Genomic DNA, 5,393 nt, shown 5'->3' on the forward strand with positions numbered 1-5,393 from the left:
ATGAAACATGGTAAAAAAGCCATGAATTCTATGTGCAGTATTCCCCTAGCGCTGGAGTTCTCCCGTTCTCCTTGATCGGTAAACTTGGTCTTGGCTGGCTGTATGTGCTGATCTTCTGGGGGAGGGGCCTGTTGCCGTGGTTCCCAAATGTCTTTCCCGGCGAGGAATTGCCCCGCCCTTGTCGGTCCGGGCTAAGCAAGCTGCTCGGGTTTGCTCTCAGGAGCTTTTGTTCCCTGCAAGCTTTCCGTACTGCTTTGGAGGACGACAGTGAAAATGGCGGCCTCCCAATCTCCGCTCCCGAGGAGCCAAGAACTCAGGGCCCCGCTCCTCAGTGCGCCCCCAGAGAAAAGCAGTCACTCCCGTCTCCCCGGTCACCAGCCGCACTCTGTGCTCACCCGGCCTGTGACCCAGCATTTCTATCTCTGGCACCTGACCCCGTGTGGAGTCTCCAAACCCAGCAGATCCCTGCGGTGCGCTCCTGCGCCGCTCCTCCCGGGGGAGGGAGGGGAGTCTCCCCGGCTCTGTCACTTGTTGGGTCCCTGCTGGAGGCGCAGTGGCCCGACTGGGCCGCGGATCACAGTTTATGGCCACCCCGAGCTGAGAGCCCGTGCCTCGGCTCCATCTCGGCAGCCGGCTTCCCTACTCCGACACCTGGGAGCTCTGCTGCACTCAGGCACCCCTGGTCTTTCTGTGACCCCGAGGGTCCTGAGACCACACTGTCCCGCGAGGGTTCCACCCCCCGCTTAGCCACTGCAGCGACGTCCCTCTGCGGAGCCGACTTCTAAAAGTTCCGATTTTGTGCTCCGCGGCTCTAGCACTTGCCAGAAGCAGCCGACGGAGGCCCCCTCCCCCACCGTCTATCCTACCAAATATCTCCTCGGATTCACTTCTCCGCACGTCCTATCTTCCAGAAAGAGTTCGCTTCTCTGTTCAGAGAATTGTTGCTACTCTTTTCTTCAATCTCCTGTTGAGTTCGTAGATGTTCAGAATGGTTTGATCTCTATCTAGCTGAATTCCTGAGACCAGATGAAATCCAGGTCTCCTACTTCTCTGCCATCTTGCTCCGCCCCCCTACTTACTTATTTTTAAAGGATTTTATTTATTTGAGAGAGAGAGAGAGCGCAAGCAGGTGGAGGGGCAGAGGGAGAGGGAGAAGCAGACTCCCTGCTGAGCAGGAAGCCCAACATGGGGATGGAGCCAAAGGCAGATGCTTAACTGACTAAGCCACCCAGGCACCCTATAATCTGCTTTTTAAAAATGATTATATCTCTAAGCCTTTTCCCATATGCTTAATATGCTGTAGGGGACATTCCTGATTACCTAACAAAACCTTACTTCTCCCACATCCCCCCTCCAGGTCTGCAGTGGTGATGTCTCAGGAAAGGTGGGCCTCTGCTACAGTCCCAATGGGATAAGTCATCATTGGTCAAAACCAGGGGTCGATAAACCACAACCTGCTAGCCAGAGCTAGCCTCCCATTTCTTTTTGTATGGCCACGAGCCATACAAAATGTTTGTTTTTTTTTTAACAGTTTTAAAATTCTGAAAAAATAAAAATTAAAATATTTTGTGACAGGTAAAAATTATATAAAATTCAAATTTCAACACTCATAGATAAAAGGTTTTTTTTTTAGGATTTTATTTATTTATTTGACAGAGAGAGAGAGAGCATAAGTAGGCGGAGTGGCAGGCAGAGGGAGAGGGAGAAGCAGACTCTCCACTGAGCAGGGAGCAGGACGTGGGGCTCGATCCCAGGACCCCAGGATCATGACCTGAGCCGAAGGTAGACGCTTAACCGACTGAGCCACCCAGGCACCCCGTCATAGATAAAAGTTTTATTGGAACACAGCCACCTTACCGCTTTACTGTGTCTGTGGCTGCTTTTCTTTACAACAGCGGAGCTGAGATGTGACAGAGATTGCATGCCCTGCAAAATATTAACTAAAATATTTACTAGCTGGTTGGTCTTTTTCAGGAGTTTGCTGACCCCTGTTCTACACCAAATATGGTAACTCCATTCTCTTCCCAGTGTTTATGTTTGGGCAAGCATGAGACTCAGTTCTGGGCTATTGAAATACAAGGGGAAGCTTGACAGAGGGCTTCTGGGAAAGATTTTTCTGTGTGTGATAACTTCCTTCCTGGCCTTGGATGTTACATGTGAGGATGTGATAGAGCTGTGGCAGCCACTTTGTGATCATGAGGGAAAAGTCAAGAGAATCATAGAGAAGCTGACCCAGAGACTTTTGGGCTGTTAAATTAACCAACCCAGGAACTTCCTATTTCTAGATTTCTTTTTATATTCAAAATAAATATATTAATAGTTGTGAATCCTGTTATTTGCAGCCAAATATATCCTAAAGCATATGATTTAAGAAAATGATTTTAAAAATTATGTCATAGTATTTCCTCTTATTGATCCATTAAATTTTATCCATTTGTGGGCATTTCTTCTAAGTCTTTGCTATTATAAATTATGTGTTTAAAAATATATATTACAAATTCAAATCTAAGGCTCATGAAATATACATCTCAGGTGATTTTTTTTCTTTTTTCTTGCTTGTAGCATTAAAAAGCTGTCAAGGAAAAGACAAAAGAAAATGCCCCCCTTTAACACATTGTCTTAACAACTCTTTCATGGGATACAAAATTCTCCCTTATTCCACATAGATAACAAAAATCCAAAAGCATGTTTATTTCAAATACAAACTCTACCAGATTCCAAAAAAGATTTGAGAGAGTTTTCAGTAAAGGTTACATCAGCAGCCAACAATATTCAATGTGAGTTGTGTAATCAAAGCATTTTTTTCTTCTTTTTAATTAATTAAAATTACCATTGAATCAGAGATGATTTATGTTTTGAATTATTTACAACTCCAATTAACACTTTGTTAAGACACATCCACATGGTATTAGGGCCAAAATGCTTCAAGTGATGAAATTATTTCTCCTTTTGGTATCATTAACTAGCACATTGTGAAATACTGTTGAAGTAGCAAAGTCTCCCTTTTTCATGTTAGCCACTCTGTCTCCCCGCCTCTGACCTACGTCACACCTGCCCCTCCATCACATAGTCAACCGCAATTATGTCCCTGGATTGCGTAGCCCCAAGTGTAGCAAACTGCCTGGAGCAGAGAGGTCAGGGCATTGACTTGCTTGCTGTTTGGAACTCAGATCTGAAATGCCATTGGGTTAACCTACCCACATTGAGAGCAGTAATGCAGGATTCTGAAGTCCTGTTCTCCAAGCCATTGGATACCTGGGGAATTACCCTTAGAACAAAGTTTGAGTGGATGCCAAGCAGGTGATTTTCCAATTAGTTCTCTGAGCTTCTGTGAAATGTTAAGCTTTTTAACATCTTATGTTTCTCCATTCCTAATGCAAAGATAACAGAAAGAGCCACTCCTGGGAGGGATTTTAAGCTGGTGAGGTGAATTTATACAATGTGAAGGGACGTCTGTTTCAGGAGAAAGAACTGGTTCCTGCAACCCTCTTGCTTTTAAAAGGAAGCCTTCTGGGAGGTTAGGGACATGAACTTCAGAAGTGAACAGAGCTCTGTGGAGTTCCAGCTCTTTCATGAGTACCTATATAACTTTGGGCAGGTGATTTGGGCTCTGAGCCTCCAATCCTTTACCAGCATCATTGGCGCCAGCGAGGGTGCAAGGCACCAGGACATGGCAAGCAAGACAACAGGACAGAGGCCAATGGAGGAGAGTTTTTGCAAAAAAGGTAACTTTGTAAATTAGGGGTTAAATATTTGCACAAATGTTTCCTGGTTATTTCTGAGTTTATGAATAAACTGAGGCTGAGGCTGTTGAGAGGTGAAGGAGAGAAGAAATGTAGCAGGAGTGGTGAGAGTCTGGAGCAGCCCTTGTGAGATAGGGGAAGAGGCTCAAGGACAACAACACAAAGAAGGAGGTGGCTGGCCCTCAGCGAGGGGGCACAACAGTGAACTGGAGTAGTGCCTGCCCTCACGGGGGTGGATGGCCCTAGCTGGCTCCCAGAGCAGCAGTGGCCCACGTGGTGGATTGCCCCAGCAGGATCACGGAGAGCAGAGGCCGTGATGCCATTGCATGAAAGCTGGGATTTGAAAAGGTTAAATGGCTCACTAAAGGTCACCCAGATTTTTACACAAGCATCCTGGCTCCAACTCCAGTACTCTTTCCAGTCTGTGACCGCAGACTGGGTCTGTCCTTAATGAGGTTTCTTTTGAGCCTCATATTTCTAGCTTGCTAAAGCCACTGGACCAGGGGATATTCAAAGTCCATTAGTCCGCTATGATGTAACCGTAGGTTTTGCTCCTGAGTCTGCTTCCCACCAGTTGGGTCGTTGGGTCACAAGTCACGTTGGGCAAGTATTTCAAGCTCCTTGGCTTGTTTCTGTAATTAAGTTTCAGAAACTTGACATTTAAAGTGCTGAATCTGTGAAGAGGCAGTTTTGGTGAATGCCCCCATTTATCAGGAGCTCTGATGCCTTCACAGCACCTCCTACCTCCGGAAGGTCTATTCAGTTGGGCATTCACGTTAAGCACTAACACACGTCAGGTGGAATATTTAAGTCTCCCCCTCTCCCCATCACTTAAATGGCATTGTCAGTAGTCCAACACCACAATCAAACAGGGCAAAAACAAATTGTAAAAGGAAAAAATAGCATGGTTTAGGGAAGAAAATGCAGTGTAGAAAATGAAAATAAGTGCATGAAAAAGAAATCCGAAGGCCATGACTGAGTTATGTTAAGTAGCTGTCAGTAATAATTGACTAAGATCTTTCCAATTTAGTAGGTGTTAGCTCTTTGTCTTAGGGAACTAGAGAAAATTCCTTTACCTGCGGCAGTATACAAGATTCTTTGAATAGTGCTTTTTAATAAAATGCCACAGAGCCATAGAAATAGCCTATAACTCATTAGCAACTAAAAGATGAGAGAAGCCAGATTTAGAGCCAGTTTTCATCGGTGGGTGTAACCTTCTCGAATGTTATGATTTCCTTGCGGTAGGCAAAATGGGAAATGTTTTTGTGGGTTTTTTTTTCTGATGCGAATGCATTTTGCATCACTACGTCTCCAGTACTTTTGTAGTCTTAATATAAAATTGAGGCTTTGAGTCCCGGCAAAGATTCATCAGCCTAAAGACTTCAGCGGGTCCTCCTGACACCCCCAACCCCCTGCCCTGAGTTCTAACTGGGGTCGAGCCTCCCAGGAGTCCTCCGGGAACCTGGAAGAAGGGAGCCAGCTCGGAGGCCCTAGCTCCCCGCCCGCCCGCGCCCCCGCTCCCGGGCCGGGGGTGGCGGGGCCTACGCGGGCCGAGCGCGCCGCCTCAGCCGCGGACTTCCGCTTCCCTCCCGCGCCGGGTCGGCGCGGCCCGCCCCCAGGCGCAGGGGAGCTCTCTGGGTCTCCGGGGCA

This window comes from Eumetopias jubatus, unplaced genomic scaffold, assembly GCF_037043125.1.
Source record: "Eumetopias jubatus isolate StellerSeaLion01/CBP00866 unplaced genomic scaffold, mEumJub1_p1.0 scaffold_3, whole genome shotgun sequence".
NCBI lineage: Eukaryota > Metazoa > Chordata > Mammalia > Carnivora > Otariidae > Eumetopias > Eumetopias jubatus.